Below are 18,527 nucleotides of genomic sequence, written 5' to 3' on the forward strand. Positions count from 1 at the left end.
CTGCATAGTATTCCATTGTGTATATATACCACAGCTTTCTCAGCCACTCATCTGTTGTTGGGCACCTGGGTTGCTTCCAGGTTTTAGATATTATGAATTGTGCTGCTATGAACATAGGTGTACACACAACTTTTTGGTTGGGCATCATGGAATCCTTGCGGTATATCCCCAAGAGAGGAATTGCTGGGTCATATGGAAAGTCCATGTCTAGCCTTGTGAGAGTTCTCCAGACTGCTCTCCACAGAGGCTGGACCAATTTACATTCCCCTAGCAGTGCAAAAGGCTTCCTCTGTCCCCAGAGCCTCTCCAGCATTTGTTGCTGCTGTCCTTTTTGATGTATGCCATTCTCACAGGAGTGAGGTGGTATCTCAGTGTTGTTTTTATTTGCATTTCTCTGACAATCAGCGACCTGGAGCAGTTTTTCCTATGTTTGTTAGCCTTTTGGATCTCCTCTGAAGTGAATGTCTTATTCATATTCTCTGCCCATTTATGGATGGTGTCATTTGCTTTTTTGTTGCTAAGTTTGATGAGCTCATTGTATATTTTGGTTATTCGTCTCTTGTCTGATGTATAGCATGTGAAGATCTTCTCCCATTCTGTGAGGGGTCTCTTTGTTTGTGTGATAGCTTCTTTGGCTGTGCAGAAGCTTTTCAATTTGATATAGTCCCATTGGTTTGTTTCTGCTTTAGTCTTCCTTGCAATTGGGTTTGTTTCATCAAAGATGCCCTTGAGGTTTAGGTGGGAAAGTGTTCCACCAATGTTTTCCTCTAAGTATGTGGTAGTTTCTGGTCTAACATCCAGGTCCTTGTTCCATTTGGAGTTGATTTTTTGTTTGCTGTCAGATAAGTTGGTTCAGTTTCATTCTTCTGCATGTTTCAACCCAGTTTTCCCAGAACCACTTATTGAAGAGAGCCTCCTTCCTCCATTTGATACTTTGGGCCCCCTTATCGAAGATTACATGTCCATAGGTGTGGGGATTTAGTTCTGGGATTTCAGTTCTGTTCCACTGGTCTGTGTGCTTATTTTTGTTCCAGAACCAGGCTGTTTTGATGAAGATGGCCATATAAGATAGTTTGAGATCTGAGAGTGTGGTACCTCCATTTCTGTTTCTTTTCTTCAAGATGGTTTTGGCAATTCTGGGTGTTTTCTGGTTCCAGATAAATGATTGTAGTTTTTGTTCTATTCTCTTAAAGAATTTTGGTGGAACTTTGATGGGTATTGCATTAAATTTGTATATTGCTCTGGGGAGAATATTCATTTTGATGATATTTATTCTTCCAATCCATGAGCATGGGATGTCTTTCCATTTCTTGGTATCAGTTTCTATTTCCTTGAAGTGTGACTCATAGTTTTCAGTATACAAGTCTTTCACTTCTTTGGTCAGCTTTACTCGTAGGTATTTTATTGATTTTGCTGCAACAGTGAATGGGAGTGATTTCTGGATGTCTTCTTCTTCAGATTTAGTGTTTGCTTAAAGAAATACCACTGATTTTTGTACATTGATTTTGTAGCCTGACACCTTGCTATATTGCCTAATAACTTCCAGTAGTTTTCTGCTGGATTCTTTAGGTCTTTCTATGTATACTATCATATCATCTGCAATTAGTGAGAGCTTGACTTCTTCCCTTCTAATCTGTATTCCTTTGATTTCTTTCTTTTGCCTTATTGCCATGGCAAGAACTTTCAATACTATGTTGAAGAGTAATGGTGACAGTGGACATCCCTGTCTAGTCCCCGATCTGAGGGGGAATGCTTTCAGCTTCTGTCCATTGAGAATGATGTTGGCTGTAGGTTTGCTATATATGGATTCCACTATCTTGAGGAATTTCCCATCTATTCCCATTTTTTGTAGAGTTTTAAGCATGGATGGGTGTTGGATTTTGTCAAAGGCTTTCTCTGCATCTGTTGAGATAATAAATGCTTTTATTGATGTGGTGAATGACATTGATTGACTTACATATGTTGAACCATCCTTGTATTCCTGGGATAAATCCCACTTGGTCGTGATGAACAATCTTTCTGATATATTGCTGTATCTGGTTGGCCAAGACCTTGTTTAATATTTTGGCATCTATGTTCAGCAAAGATATTGGTCTGTAGTTTTCCTTTTTTGCTGTGTCCCTATCTGCTTTTGGTATGAGGGTGATGTTGGCTTCATAGAAGGTGGAAGGGAGTGTTCCTGTTTCTTCCGATCATGTGGAAAGGCTTTAGAAGTATGGGTATTAACTGTTTCCTGAAGATTTTGTAGAATTCGTTTGTGAAGCCATCTGGTCCAGGACTTTTGTTGTTGGGGAGATTCTTAATAACGGTTTCAATTTCTTTGTCTGTGATTGGTTTATATTTAGTTTCACAGACAATCTTTAGTTGATACCAGTGTATTAATAGTAAAACATTACAGCAATGGACTCTGTGTAGTGCCTGGAAAGCTAACCAAAACAACTTTAGAATAGTGCAGTTTGGGGACTAGGCTGTGGCACACTTGGTTAAGTGCATACATTCCAGTGGACAAGGACTCAGGTTCAAGCCCCTTGTTCCCTCCAGCATGTGGGAAGCTTCACGAGTGGTGAAGCAGGGCTGCAGGTGTCTTTCTGTCTCTCTCCCTCTATCTCTCTCCCCCTACTCTCAATTTCTTTCTGTCTCTTTCCATAAGACATAAATAAAAATATGTTTAAAAATAGTGTAATTTTCCAGCTATATCTTTGTAGGTGATGGTGGCCTTCAAATAAGCGGACAAGTATATGTGAGTGAAACAAGAAAGTTCACTGTGCTTGGTATATATATATATATATATATATATATATCGATATATAGATATATATATATATATATGTTAGCAAATAATCCTCGATAATGGATTATTTTACTTTTTATAGAGGCAAAAATTAGAGAGGCAGAGAGAGAGAGAGAAAGAAAGAGCCCACAGCACCAAACTTTCCTTCAATGCAGGGACAGAGTTCTTTGCATGGTCTGACACTTGGCAAAGCAAAACCCTGTTTAAGGGTTTTGAATTATTTTGCAGTCTCTGTTTTACTATATTTTCTGTGCATGAATAGAAGAAAAGCTCAATGGTCCAAAATTGAGGCATGGCCACTGGAGAAACTGCAGAAGATGTGTTCCTTCAGCTCTGGTAGGTGGCTGAGTTTGCATGAGCCCCTGTATCTATGTAGGGCTACCTTTCCCTCTCCTCTCCTCTCCTCTCCTCTCCTCTCCTCTCCTCTCCTCTCCTCTCCTCTCCTCTCCTCTCCTCTCCTCTCCTCTCCTCTCCTCTCCTCTCCTCTCCTCTCCTCTCCTCTCTTCTCTCCTCTTCTTTCCTCTCCTCTCCTCTCCTCTCTTCTCCTCTCTTCTCCTCTCTTCTCCTCTCTTCTCCTCTCTCCTCTCCTCTCTTCTCCTCTCCTCTTTTCTCCTCTCCTCTCCTCTCCTTTTCTCTCCTCTCCTCTTTTCTCTTCTCCTCTTTTCTCCTCTCTCCTCTCCTCTCTTCTCCTCTCCTCTCCTCTCTTCTCCTCTCCTCTCCTCTCCTCTCCTCTCTCCTCTTTTCTCTTCTCCTCTCCTCTCCTCTCTTCTCCTCTCCTTTTCTTTCCTCTCCTCTCTTCTCCTCTCCTCTCCTCTTTTCTCCTCTCCTCTCTTCTCCTCTCCTCTCCTTTTCTCTCCTCTCTTCTCCTCTCCTCTCCTCTCGTTTTCTCTCCTCTCCTCTTCTCTCCTCTTCTCTCCTATCTTCTCTTCTCTTCTCTTCTCCTCTCCTCCCCTCTCCTCTCCTTCCCTCCCCTCCCCTCCCATTCCCTCCCCTCTCCCCTCCCCTCCCCTCTACCTTTCTTTCTCTGTTCCTCTCTCCCTCCCTCCTTTCCTCCTCCCTCCCTTCCTCCATTTCTTTCTTCTTTTTTTTCTTTTCTCTTCTTTTCTTTCTTTGTACCTCCAGTTCTGTCTCTGGGGCTCAGTGCCAGCACTAGCAATCCACTGCTCCTGGCAGTCATTTTTTTCTACTTTATTGAACAGGACAGAGAGAAACTTAAAGGGGAGGGGGAGACAGAGAAGGAGAGAGAAACAGAGATACCTGCAGACCTGCTTCAGCACTTGTGAAGATTCCCTCCTGCAGGTGGAGCTGGGGCCTCAAACCCCCCGTGTCCTTGCAGTTAATATTACGTGCAACCCTCCAAGTCCTTGCACCTAATACTATGTGCCTAATACTAATAACCAGGTGTGCCACCTCTCGCCTTTCCCCCAACCCTTTTTACAAGGCTGGGAGAGTGAAATACTTTACCTTTGGCATCTTTACAAATGTTGTTCTTCAAATTTGGGTACGTGGTATCAAGATAGAAATGTATAGAGCCCATGTAATTAGAGAAGAAATGCCCTCACCTCCGTTTTGACATTGACAGATGAGGGGAAAGGTGTGTTGTGATCCCAGGCTAATCTAGTTCACCCTGAACTTCTAACGGATCCAGATTTACAGCTAGTATGGAGGTCACCTCAGCCCCATTTTTCAGAAAAGCAGAGAAAACTGAGTTGTATTTCTAAAGTCACAGTGAGGGACCTGGATTCATCATAATAAAGAAATGAACACAACAGTAATCTAAGAAGACTTACGCTTTATGGTGTTTGTCTGGGATGAAGGATGATCGTGAACACAGTGAATCTTAACAGTCACTAAAAAACGTTTCATGGACTGGGTGGTGGTGTGCCTGGTGGCACACATGTTACAGTGTGCAAGGACCTAGGTTCAAGCCCCTGGTCCCTACCTGCAGGAAGTGGTGAGGCAGTGCTGCAGGTGTCTCTCTTTCTCCCTCTTTCTACCTCCTTCTTCCATATTGAATTATTTCTTTGCCTATCCAAACAGATATTTTTAAATGAAATGTTTCACCAGGAAGTGGACAGCAGTATCAATACTAATGTCTTCATTTCCATCTTTGCCCCATTAAGAAGAGGCCATTTACTTATTTGATCTGCTTGCATGAAGATGAGGGTGAAAAGAGAATTAATTATTAACACAAAGAATGCACAGGTAGAACAGAATGAATAGAAAGTCAATAGTATTGAGACACTTACACCTAAGGGAACTTTTGAAAGAGCATAGGTCCAGATACAGTTGTTTAATAAATGTGTAAGTAAGTCTGAAATTCATGACAAATCTGTGTAGCTGTCTCTGCCCTCGGTGAGTCAGTGTTTGAGGAGAATGTGTACTTTCTTGGGAAAAATCAAGAGTATTGTCATCAGACCTAGGTGGTTATTGTTTCTTCACACAATACATGACTTGGTTTTGAGTTAAATTTCACTGACGTGAAAAATTAGGCGGTGAGAACACAAGAGTTAGCTTCTCTATGAATAGCTCCATCAGTGGGATGTCCAGTTATTTATCCTTCTACCCATTCAGGCTTGTCCATGGCAAACAGTAATTCTTGGGCAGGGGTAGATAGCATAATGGTTATGCAAACAGACTCTCATGCCTGACACTCCATCAAGTCCCAGGTTCAATCCCCCACACCACCATAAGTCAGAGCTGAGCAGTGATCTGGTTAAAAAATAAGTAAATTGTTAAAAACAAGAAGTAATACTTATCCATGCCACCTGATGCTATATCATGTATATCTCAGAGAACTAAGAGAATCTTTTTTCTTGTACTTTGGAGAGAGGATACCTCTCAAAACAGCTATGACTATGAGAGGTTAACGTGTACAAGGTAACAACACTCCCTCCCAGTGATGATCTATAAGGGGGGAAAAGCTTCACATGCTTTGAAGCAGTGTTATAAGTGTCTCTCTTTTCCTCACCCTTTCTACCTCCCTCTTCCCTGTGAACCTCTCTGTCAAATCAAATAAAAAAAAAGAAATTTTAAAATGCAAAGAAGAAAAATAAAGTCAATGGGAGTCAGGCAGTAGTGCAGCAGGTTAAGCAAAAGCTCAAGGACCAGCATAAGGATCTGGGTTCCAGCCCCTGGCTCTACATCTGCAAGGGAGTCACTTCACAGGCAGTGAAACAGGTCTGCAGGTGTCTGTCTTTCTCTCCCCTTCTCTGTCTTCCCCTCCTCTCTCCATTTCTCTCTGTCCTATCCAACAATGATGACATCAATAACACCAACAATAATAACTACAACAACAATAAAAAAACAGTAAGGGCAACAAAAGGGAAAATAAATATAAATTTAAGAAAAAAGAAAGAAAAATAAAGTCAAAAACAAACCTACAGAAGAAGTCATTTTAAGAAGGGTATAACGCCACACAATTCCCACCACCAGAACTCCGTATCCCATCCCCTCCCTTGATAGCTTTCCTATTCTTTAAACCTGTGGGAGTATGGACCCAGGGTCATTGTGGGTTGCAGAAGGTGGAAGGTCTGGCTTCTGTAATTGCTTCCCTGCTGAAAATGGGTATTGACAGATCGATCCATATTCCCAGCCTGCCTCTCTCTTTCCCTAGTGGGGAGGGATTCTGGGGAATCGGAGCTCCAGGACACATTGGTGGGGTCATCTGTCCAGGGAAGTCTGGTTGGCATCATGCTAGCATCTGGAACCTGATTGGTTGAAAAGAGAGTTAACATATAAAGCCAAACAAGTTGTTCACTAATTATGAATCTAAAGGCTGGAGTAGTGCAGATGAAGAGTTGGGGAGGGGTCTCCTTTCTGTAGATAGATAGTAGGCATATTTTAGTTATATTCCAAAAGGACTGTGGCTATACTAGGTTGTTTTTTTTTTTTTTTTTTTTTTTTTGTGCCTGAGCCTGAAATCTGATATGCAGTTGGATCATAGTTATTGTCTGGGGAGATGATGTAATGGCTGTAAAAAGGACTAGAAAGCTGGATCAGGGAAGAGAGTATCTCCCAAATATGGGAAGGGTGTATGAATATTGTTGACTATAAACCCCAGCGATTTGGGATTTTTAATATAAGTGATGGATATTTCTCCAGTACTGAAAAGGTCACAAATGATTTGGGACAAGTGTTTGATCCAAGATTCAGATACTCTTACATGGCTGTTGACTTACATAAAATGTATCTAGTAAAAACAAAGCATGCATTGAACTGGCTCCTGGCATTGATGCTTTATTCTGATGTATGTTGTCTTGATTAACAGATTCTCAAGGGGATAACAGCTCCCCATTAGTGAGGGGTCAGGGAATTTGCAGTGACAGTTGGGCCATGTCTGGACTCAGGGTGCAGGCTGATTTTCTGAGGAGTGATAGCCACTTTCTTACCCCCCTCGTGGGGCTAGGAACCAGCCAGGATGAAAGGTGCATTTTGCTCTCTTCCCCTCGTGCACCCTCCTCCCCCACTCCCTACCCCTCACATTGTATCCCAACATCTGGTAGTTCATGGCTTCATCTGCGTGGTCACAGGGTCAGTGCAGTGAACCTCGTGTCTGGAACACACCCATGAATAGGTAAATTGTTTTTGTTTTTATCTTATTGTCTCTACTTGTTAAGATTCCACCTTCCCCACCTTCCACAGTCTTCCAGGACCATGATGACCCTCTGGACTGCAAATAATAGAAAAGTTGTCTCCACCAGAAAAATGGGCAAGAGCTTCTGAATTAAATGGCCATGCAGGGTGATGAGTCTCTTGTTCAGATAGAGCCGTGTGTGTGTGTGTGTGTGTGTGTGTGTGTGTGTGTGTGTGTGAGAGAGAGAGAGAGAGAGAGAGAGGTTGACATCAGAGCACCAGTCTGCCATTTTATGAGTTTTGGTGTTAGAACCCAGGGCCTCGTGCATGGAAGGCAAGCACTCTTGTGCTGAGTCTCCTCTCAAGCTCTTGAGAGTTATTTTTAAATTCCTCTGAAAGGTGCTTCATTGATCATACAGCAAAGTATACATACAACTTCCTCTTTGCTACAGAAATCCTTTGAGATTATGAGGAAGTTTTTTGACTGTCCCTGACCTGTCCATACTTGAGGGGCACTGTTTTCCCTCTACACCATGTTTTCCATCTACACCATGCCTCGGCCTCGCGTGAGCTTAATGTGCAGCTTGGCGATACGAGAATCCGGCATGAAGCCCAGCCAGTCTATCTTGGCGTTACTCTCGATCGCACTCTGTCATTTCACAAACATCTCATAAAAACTGCAGCAAAGGTGGGCGCGAGGAATCACATCATTGCAAGACTGGCCAGCTCCTCATGGGGCGCGAGCGCTTCCACACTGCGATCATCATCTCTGGCATTATGCTATTCCACTGCAGAATACTGTGCCCCAGGATGGTTCCATAGCCCCCATGTCCACTTGGTCGATTCCAAATTATATTCCTCCATGAGGATAATTTCTGGAACCATCCATTCCATCCCGGTTCCATGGCTGCCAGTTCTTAGCAACATCACCCCGCCAGATATCCGTCGGGATGCGGCATCATCTAAGTTCATTTCCCACGTCTACGCTCGACCGGACCTGCCAATATACGCGGATATCTTCGCCCACCCTGTCCAACGCTTGATGTCTCGTCACCCAATCTGGTCCCCTACGCCTACACTGAACTTCTCTGTTCCAGTCTCTTGGAAACAGTTGGCAGTCAGCTGAGGTAAAGAACAAACAGCTCATCACAGACCCCTGCAAGCGTCAACCCGGCTTTGACCTAGCACCTTATGATCGGGCCCTCCTCCATCGCTACCGAACAGGCCATGGCCGGTGCGCCGCTATGTTCCATCGCTGGGGAGCCAGAGACGACCCGAACTGCCCCTGCGGCTTCAGACAGACTATGACCCACATAGTCAACGACTGCCACCTCTCCAGATTCAAAGGAGGTCTCGAAACTTTACATCAGGCTCAACCTGACGCTGTTGACTGGCTACGGAAGAAGGGCAAACGAAGAAGAAGAAGAGGGACACTTTACATGGCCCAAGAACCTGGCAAACAAAGCAACTTCTATTTCTTGGTGACCACAAATAATGAAGAGCCTGGTTTATGCTGGAAGAAGTTTCTCTTTAGAATGCCCCGTGCGATGTGGGCCAGACCGTGGACGACCCCTACGCCACCTTTGTCAAGATGCTGCCAGACAAGGACTGCCACTACGCTCTCTAGGACGCCACCTATGAGACCAAGGAGAGCAAGAAGAAGGACCTGGTTTTCATCTTCTGGGCTCCCAAGTGTGCGCCCCTCAAGAGCAAAATGACCCGTGCCAGCTCCAAGGACGCCATCAAGAAGAAACTGACAGGGATCAAGCACGAATTACAAGCCAACTGCTACGAGTAGGTCAAGGACTGCTGCACCCTGGCCGAGAAGCTGGGCGGCAGTGCTGTCATCTCCCTGGAGGGCAAGCCTTTGTGAGCCCTTCAGCCCCTGCTTGGACCATCAGGCAGCCCCACACCTGACCTGTCCCGTGGGGTTGCAGGCTGCCCCCTTCCTGCCAGACCGCAGGGGCTGGGGGGAGGTCCCAGCAGGGGGAGGGTACACCCCTTCACCCAGTTGCCAAACAGCCCCTCAACCAGCCCTGATGGTTCTGGCCTTCCCAAACTGCTTTTCATCTTCCAGTTCCTCTTTGGGTTGAAACTGACCAAGTTCCCCCAGGCCGCCTCAGTTTGGGAAGGGGCCTGTGTTTTTTTTTTGTTTGTTTTTTTTTTAACAAAGCCCCCAACTCCCTACCTGTTCCTCCTTCCCTTGCTGCCAACTTCTAACCACAATAGTGACTATGTGCTCCTTAGTCCTGTGTGTAAACGGAATGTTGTGGCGATGGCCCCTCCCCACGCCACCTAGTCCCCTCTCCCTTCTCCCTGGTCACAGCCACTCATGGAAGCCGGACCACTAAGGGACGTTCCATTAAAAAAAAAAAGAAAGAAAAATTTAAAAAAATTAAAAAAAGAATGCCCTGTCTACAAAGTTCATCTGGATCATCATGAATGCTCAAAAACAGGAAGATCATTGGTTGACTGTGAGCTCAAACCTAAGGACTTCAAACGCAGCCCTTTCTGCAGCTTTAGTGTACAGAGCAAGGATGTGAACTCTGGGCGTCTGGAGGAGTGCGCAGTTCTCCCAAGCAACCCCATGTCACCATGAGTCATTTCCACAAGGTGAAGGTGTAGTGCTTAGTTTACATAGTTTCTGACAGATTATTAGAAAGTGCTATGCATTGACATTTCAAAATGCTGAAATTTGAAAATAACTTATAAAAAAGTCTAATTAAGCAATAATAAGTGAGAATTGACATTTTCTACCACTCACTTTGAAGTTACTCAGCCAATGACCCCTCTTTTCAAATTCTCCACCCAAAGTCATTATATAAATAGCGAATGTCACTGTGGTGCTGTGTATGAAATTGGGGTCTTGGCATCTAACCTAGTTCCACCCATTTTCAGTCTCCCTTTAAAACACAATTGATATCATCCTAAACCAAAAAGAAAAAAAGGGGAGATTTCTAGTCCTTAGAATTTTGGCCTTCTGATTTTCAAAAGGTATTCTCATTTGCATAATGAAGTTGGTGTTTCAGCCATTTAATTGTTCATTGAATTTCCTGACTTCTCAAGATCCAGTAGCAGTAGGATTCCAGTAAGACTAACAGTGTCAGTAGGATTCCAGTAAGACTAACAGTGGCAGTAGGATTCCAGTAAGACTAACAGTGGCAGTAGGATTCCAGTAAGACTAACAGTGGCAGTAGGATTCCAGTAAGACCAGCTGGCCACAATTTCTGTAGAAGAACTCGAGCTAACCGATTGCACCACTGGAGCTCTGGCCACAATTTCTAGGAACAAGAATGCTAGACAAGTTGCTTACCTGCTTTCCAGCTTTGTCTTTAACTCTACAATGGGCATAATAATCCTCTTCACATCATGGTCCAGATATTTACATAATAGTCATATTTACAAGAGTACCACAGGGATGCTTAGTTGTATTGGGCACAAGTTGTTTTAGTGTGGTTAAATCTGACCACTGCCAATTATGGAACTAAGGACGTTCATGGTGGGTTCCCTAGTTATCTGGAGGAACATAAAGATACTGTCAATTCTTTTTTCCTTGGAAGAGTCCCATGAATGTTTACTTGGCAAATCTTAGGATAGGAAGACCCAACATGAGTCCATCACTTGAAACTTTTTAAAACTGTAGGATTTACATCCAGTAACTGTGAGGACTTAATTGGGCGCATTAAAACTAGCAACTCTCAGGCATTTACCCATTCAAGTAATATTTACTGAATGTCTGTTCAGCATACCAGTTCCCGATAGATCTAAAGTGAATGAAATAAATATTGTACCTGCTTCAAAGGAATTGTGGAACTGGCTGCCTCAAGTTATATTTTTAATTTTTTTCTGATGTCTGGTATATCGACAAGAAAGAATATTTTAGATTTATAGTGTCATAAATAGCCTATATAATAATTTCTAAATCTTTAAATCTAACAAAACCTCCTCTGGTTTCTATTTAAGCATTTGCTGATTTTTCTCAGTGGGAAAGGAGAAAAATGTGTTCTTCTACAAGAAAATCTTTGATGTGACTAGAAATCTGTTAGGCTTTGTCAAGGTCCTGTAGAGTCTCATGGCATACGGTTAACTCAAGTGCTATAATAAACTCCACTGTTAGGCTATGCCCTTTAATTTTCTTCATGCCAATATAAACTCTTTTTCTAAGTGTTACAGTATGAGACTGATTTTGTCAGTGCTTTAACATTTGCACAGTGGGTCCATGTAGGGGGAAAGATTCTGTTAGGGTGAAACATCAAGAAGTGTACTGTGACTGTGCTTGTGCAAGAGAAAAGAAGGTCTTAATATCTCTACTGGGAACTCAATCACTTTTCTATCTGTAGAGGACCTTTTTGCTAGGTCAGAATGGACATGGGAGATTCTCTGGGTATTTAGGTCAATAGAGCTCCAAGGAATAGGCTCATTGAGAACAAGCTGGGAGAAAGGGAAAAAAGAGAAAAAAAATCAGGCTATCAGAGAGATAATTAACTGGGCTCCTCCCCTTGGCCAAAGGATACACTGTGGTTGCCCTCAGCTGCATTCTGCTGGATCTGAGAGAAAAGGATTGTGTCCAGGGAACCAGAAACCAGCAAGGCATATGGGGTGGGGGTTGCTGCAGGTGGCTTAGTTAGGAGATGACAGCAGAGGGGCTGGGCTTGACAGAAGATAAAATCTGACACAGTCACATTCTGGACTGCCAGCAAACCTCCACATTCATCAGACTGCAAAGGACATCAGATCATCTTGCTTCTCCTTAGGCTTCCTGGCAAAACCGCACATTAATAACACCAGGTAGAAGTATGTTTTACATACCAAATGCTTTTAGGAGGAGAACTCTGCTAGAACTCCACACACTTTCCTTTTCACCTTGAGTTTCCTGGATCATTTTGTCAATCCTACCTGGTGCCGCTTCGAGGAAAGGGACACCCATTCTCTGTTGTTATAGATCACTGAAATAATCTCAGAGACGTGCCCGTCTGAATGGGCGTGAGTAGACACCTTATGGAAAGCAGTGCAGTGACCTCCCCCAGCCTGTTTCTAGGTTAATAGGCTGTCCACGCTTCTCATTTGCACCGTGAAACCACCGTATTTCACATGAGGAATTGGTTCATAAAGACCTTGCATTTTTCAAAACTCACATAACTCAACATTAATTTCCCTATTGTAATAAATTGCAATGCTGGGGATGCATTCCCAGACTTCCTACATTGGCCATGGTTGTAGTATAATTTTACTATTAAACATACTTTATGTGTTTGAAATAGCATGACAGTAGCACATGAATAAATAAACGATTAAACCTTTGTCGGGCTGAGCTTCATTGATGGGAGACAGACGACCAGGGACTCATGGCTGAGCTGTACGCAGTATCTCTTTATTCATGCAGGACGCAGCGCAATCTATAGCAAGTTAGACTAAACTAACAACTAACAATGCTGTCTTTATATATACTTGCCAAGTAGGGTGTAAACAGGATGTGATGTAGAGAGGGTGGAGAGAAAAGTGACTGGTGAATATCAGGGTGTGACAAGGAGAGGATCAGGGTGTGACAAGGAGAGGGGGCGGAGCAGGCAAGAATTCTACCACTAAACCACTAATGCCCTGGAGGGAGTGTGGTGCTTGTTAATAGTGGTTATGTAAATAGAATACAGTGGTTATGTAAATAGAATGCAGTGTTAAGCAGGGGGGATTTAAACCAAATGAAACAGAAGGGGTTTTTAAAAGCATACCAACAAACCTTGACCCTTTTGATAGTTTTCACCATATCTAATTCCAATCCATGGCTCTTGACGGTGGGAACATATTTCACAGCACCGCCTTTCAATACACTTTGGGAAATTGTTATAGGATATAAAAACTATTGTAAACTACAGTGGCACTGAACATTGAAATAATAGCACAGCAGTTACAGAATCATCCAAGAATGTTCCTGAGCAAGAAAGCCAAGTGTGGATCTTGAGATGCTTTGATTTCTGAAATGTTGGGGGTTGAGGGGGGCAGAGAGAAAGAGGGAGAGAGAGACCACAGCACCAAAGCTTCCTTTTATGCAAAAGAAACTGAATTTGAGCCTGGCCTGGACACAAAGCAGAACATTATCCAAATAAGCTATTTCTCCAGCCAGACTCCTGATTTTTCTGCTTAAAATCAAATTTAGCCATCATGTTGCCACCCCTGGGTATGGCAAGACTTCTATGGTCAGCCTACAGAACTACCAAATTTGAAGGGGTGTGACTTGTAGGTGGTTTTTGAAGTGTATATGTGTGTGTTTTCTCAGATTTTCCATGCTAAGTTCATATATGTATACAAGATGTATTACGTGTGTGTGTGTGTGTGTGTGTATATATATATATATATATATAAATGGTGGGACAAAATTATACTCTTTGATATTGGCAGTTTTCAGGGAGCCAGATGGTAGCACACTGGGTTAAGCACACATAGTATGAAGTGCAAGGATTTGTGCAAGGATCCTGGTTTGAGCCCTGGGCTCCCCACCTGCAGGAGTGTTGCTTCACAAGCAGTGAAGCAGGTCTGTATGTCTCTCTCTCTGTCTCTCTGTCTCTTTGTCTATCCCTTCTCTCTCAACTTCTTTCTGTGCTATCCAAAAAAATTAAAAAATGGCCACAAGGGAGTCGGGCTGTAGTGCAGCGGGTTAAGTGCACATGGCTCAAAGCGCAAGGACCAGTGTAAGGATCCTGGTTCAAGCCCCCAGCTCCCCACCTGCAGGGGAGTCACTTCACAGGCGGTGAAGTAGATCTGCAGGTGTCTCTCTTTATCTCCCCCTCTGTCTTCCTCTCTTTTCTCCATTACTGTCTGTCCTATCCAATAATGATGACATCAACAACAATATAGTAACTACAACAGTAATAAAAAACAAGGGAAACAAAAGGGAAAAATAAAATATATTTATAAATAATAATAATACATGGCCACAGGAGTAATAGATTTGTAGTGCAGGCACCAAGCCCCAACAATAACCCTGGAGGCAAAAGAAGAAAAAGAAATTGTGTATTTCAGTTTGCATAAAATAAAGTGTAATATAACCACTAATGACCATCACGGTTATTGATGCCATTTGTATTCTCAAAACAAATATCAGATCTCTTATTTAAAAATTTTATTTGACCTGCATCTTATTTCCCCAGCAGCCCAGTTGTCATTGGTTGAGGCTCTAAGCAATAAATGACCTCTTGGGAGATGATGGAGGTTAAATGAAGTCATGAGGTTGAGGGCCTGATCCAATAGATGAGGCTGGTATTCTTCTTCTTCTTCTTCAAGTTATTTAGTCATGATTGATAAGATTGTGAGATAGGAGGCGTATAATCTCACACAGTTCCCACCACCAGAGTTCCTCATCCCAGCCCCTCCATTGGAAGCTTTTCTATTCTATCCCTCTGGAAGTATGGACCCAGGATCATTATGGGGTGCGTATGGTCTGGCTACTATGGTTACTTCTCTTCTGGACGTGGACATTGAGGTGGTTCCATACCCCTAGCCTGTTTCTTTATTTCCTTAGTGGGGTAGGGCTTTGGGGAGGTGGGGTTCCAGGACACATAGGTGAGGTCGTCTGCCCAGGGAAATCAGATTGGCGTCCAGGTAGCACCTGCAACTTGGTGGGTGAAAAACAGTTAAGATATAAAGCAAAACAAATTGTTTAGTAATCAGGAACCTAAAGGTAAGACTATAGCAGAATGGGATTTAAGGTCTTCATGTTGGAAGAAACGAGGTGTATTCCAAGGGGTCCAGGACTTGAATCATTTTTGCCTGAATGTGACAGCTAACATGCAGGTGGACTGAAAGTATTGTCTAGGAAGATGGTGTCAGAGTTGGGAATAGGACCAGAAAGATGAATCATTCAGAGAGTTGCTCACAAATATAAGAAAAGTATATACAAACTGCTAACTGTACACCTCATCGATCTGACTGAGGGCCCTTGTCTACTCATATTTAGCACAGGAGCCTGAGTGACTTCTGCATGCCTGCTGGCCTGAGCTGGAATTCCATGGTCATAGCTAGGAGCATTCTAGGCCGCACTCATTTCAAGACCTGTTTTCCTCAAGTGGCAGAGTATGATAACTCAGCCTCCCTTAGGAGAGTTGGGCTGTGCCTACCATGGTTCTACGTTGAGGGCAAGGTCCTGGAGAAGGTCTACAAGAAGGTTTATGATGTTGGTCCTGATGGAGATGACCAGTGATGGTCTAGAAAGGGCTCTGTTAGAGGCCTAGAGCCATTGTATCTGTGTGGGAATCCCAGCATTCCCTGACTAGGACTCTGGATGATGAGGTGGCCTGGTAGTCACCAAAAAGACCATAATTAAAGTGTGCTGGTCTCTTGTGAGGCTGGTATCCTTATGAAAGAAATCTTTAAGGTTGAGATTTTTCTCTGTCTCCACAGGCATCCCAGAAGAAGCCATGTAACTGTACAGCAAGGAAGTGGCTGCTTACAAGTTCGGAGAAAAGGCGTTAGAATGAAATCTACTTTCTGAGATCTTGATTTTAGGCTTCTAGCTTTGGACTTTGGAGAAATGGATTTCTGTTAAGTTCCCTTTAGCCTATGGTATTTTGCTAGAGAATTTTTGAGGTACCTAATGTGCCTATAATTCATTCATATGGAACTTGCCTAAGCTATAATTTTAGTTTGGATGTCATTATTATTATCATTAGCCTCTAGGGTTATCGCTGTGGCTTGGTGCCTGCACCATGAATCCACTGCTCCTGGAGGTCATTTTTTTCCCTTTTGTTGTCCCTGTTGTTTTTATCATTGTTGTGGTTATTATTATTGTTGTCATTGATGCTGTTATTGTTGGACAGGACAGAGAGAAGTGGAGAGAGGAGGGAAATTCAGAGAGGGGAAGAGAAAGATAGACACCTGCAGACCTGCTTCACCACCTGTGAAGCTATCCCCCTGCAGGTAGGGAGCCGGGGGCTCAAACTGGGATCCTTATGCATGTCCTTGCACTTAACCTGCTACGCCACCGCCTGACCCCCTTTTGATTATTTTATCTTTGTAGTTTTTATTGTCACCAGAGTTACTGCTGAGGCTCAGTTCTGCACGGTGAATCCATTGGTCCCAGTGGTCATCTTTTCTTGTTATCTTTAATTTGATATGACAGAGGGACGTGGAGAGGAGTGATGGGGGGGAGGAAGGAGGACAGACACCTGCAGCCCTGCTTCACTGCTGGTGAAGCTTCCTCCTTGCAAGTGAACCAGGGTCCTGATGCATGATGATGTGTTCACTTAGCCAGGTGCACCACTGCTTGGCTCCCAGTTTGGATTTTTCTCTTTATTATATTTATTTATTTGTTTATTTATTTATTCCTCCAGGGTAATCGCTAGGGTTCGGTGCTGGCAGCACAAATCCACTGCTTCTGGCTGCCATTTCTTCCCTGTTCTATTGGATAGAAACAGAGAGAAATTGAGAGGGGGAGGAGATAGAGAGGGAGAGAGACAGAGAGACACCTGCAGACCTCCTTCACTGGATTTGAGCCTCTACTCCTCACCTGCAGGGGGTACTTCATGAGTGGTAAAGCAGGTCTGCAGGAGTTTCCCTTTCTCCCTCTCTATCTGCCCTTCCTCTCTCAATTTATCTGTTCTAGCCAATAAAATAGAAAGGGAAAAAAAAAACCCCAAAGACTGTGAGGTCTCTAACAGACTTGTCTCCTGAGTGACAAGGGAGGAGTTGTGCATGAATAATAACATGGAAGGCAGACTTGGTCACCAGCTTGAACGGAAATGTGAACAGAATGAAGTTGAATGACATACCCTGCCCCTCTGCATCCTCTCTCCTTTAGTTTTTATTTTTTTAATTTTATTTAATTATTTGGGTAGAGACAGAGAAATCAAGAGGGGGTTTGGAAGACAGTGGCAAAGAGAAGAGAGACACCTGCAGCTTCGCCTCACCACTCCTGAAGCTTTCCCTCAGCAGGTGGGGACCGGGGGCTTGAACCTGAGTTCTTGTGCATTGTAACATGTGCACTCAACCAGGTGCACCACCACCACCCGGCCCCTCCTTGAGCTTTTCAGTTCTTTTGCAGGACTGAGCCCCTCTCTTCCTCAAAGATATTATATGTGCTTATTCTTTCCCAGCCCTTTATATTACCTCCTCACGGTGCTAAATCACCTGAGTTTCACTGAAGCCTCTGGTTTTCTTACCTGATGGTTCCACTTTCCATTAATAGGGACCTATATTTCTGGTACGTATTTCCATTCCTAGTGGTGTGTTGGTATACTTTCAACAACCAGATCTGTCGTGTGAGGGATGTCCTGCTTTGTGACATTTGCTGTTTTCACTGGTGGAAATACTTTTAGCTTTGGTCGTATGAGCAGCAATGTGATGTCATCAATCGTGGGACTGAGAAGAGATGCAGTCATGACCATATGGATTCTACCATAACCCTGCAAATATGTGAGCAAAAGAACAGCATTAGAAATGGTCACTGTGGGGGCCGGGCAGTAGTGCAGCGGGTTAAGTGCATGTGGGCCTAAAGCGCAAGGACCGGCGTTAAGGATCCCGGTTTGAGCCCCTGGCTCCCCACCTGCAGGGGGCTCGCTTCGCCATCAGTGAAGCAGTCTTGCAGGTGTCTGTCTTTCTCTCCTCCTCTCTGTCTTTCCCTCCTCTCTCCATTTTTCTCTGTCCTTTCCAATAACAACAACAACAAGAGCAATAACAACAATGATAAACAAGGGGGAACAGAAGTAAAAAAATAGCCTCCAGGAGCAGTGGATTTGTAGTGTAGGCACTGAGCCCAGCAATAACCCTGAAGGCAAAATAAAAAATAAAAATAAATAAATAAATAAATAAAGGTAACTGTGGGGACCTGGTGGTGGCACACTTGGTTGAGCACATGTTACAATGCACAAGGACCCAGGTTCAAGCACCTGGCTGCCACCTGTAGGGGGAAAGTGTTTTCAAGTGGTGAAGCAGTCTTGCTGGTGTCACTCTGTCTCTCTCCCTCTTTATCTCTCTCTACCCTCTCAATTTCTGACTCTGTAGCCAATAAATAAAGAGAAAAAATTAAAACGAAAAAAGAAATGATAACTGTGATTATGAAATGGTGAATTTGGAAATGTTTATTCCTTTTGTTTTTCATATACTCAAATGACAGGTTATGCCATTTAATTTTCAGTCTTAACTTTAATGATGGACTTGGTAAAAGTGTGGAAAT

The 18,527-nt window shown here is 43.5% G+C and overlaps 1 protein-coding gene and 1 pseudogene across 1 annotated transcript in view; both read left to right on the plus strand.

Moving 5' to 3' along the window:
- The window catches only part of HS6ST3 (heparan sulfate 6-O-sulfotransferase 3), a 962,791-nt gene that overhangs the window by 228,177 nt on the left and 716,087 nt on the right, over window positions 1-18,527 (plus strand). The window lies entirely within an intron of this gene.
- LOC103112483 (cofilin-1-like) lies at window positions 3,084-9,751 on the plus strand (annotated as a pseudogene).

The sequence above is a fragment of the Erinaceus europaeus genome, chromosome 5 (genome assembly GCF_950295315.1).
Source record: "Erinaceus europaeus chromosome 5, mEriEur2.1, whole genome shotgun sequence".
Taxonomy (NCBI): Eukaryota; Metazoa; Chordata; class Mammalia; order Eulipotyphla; family Erinaceidae; genus Erinaceus; species Erinaceus europaeus.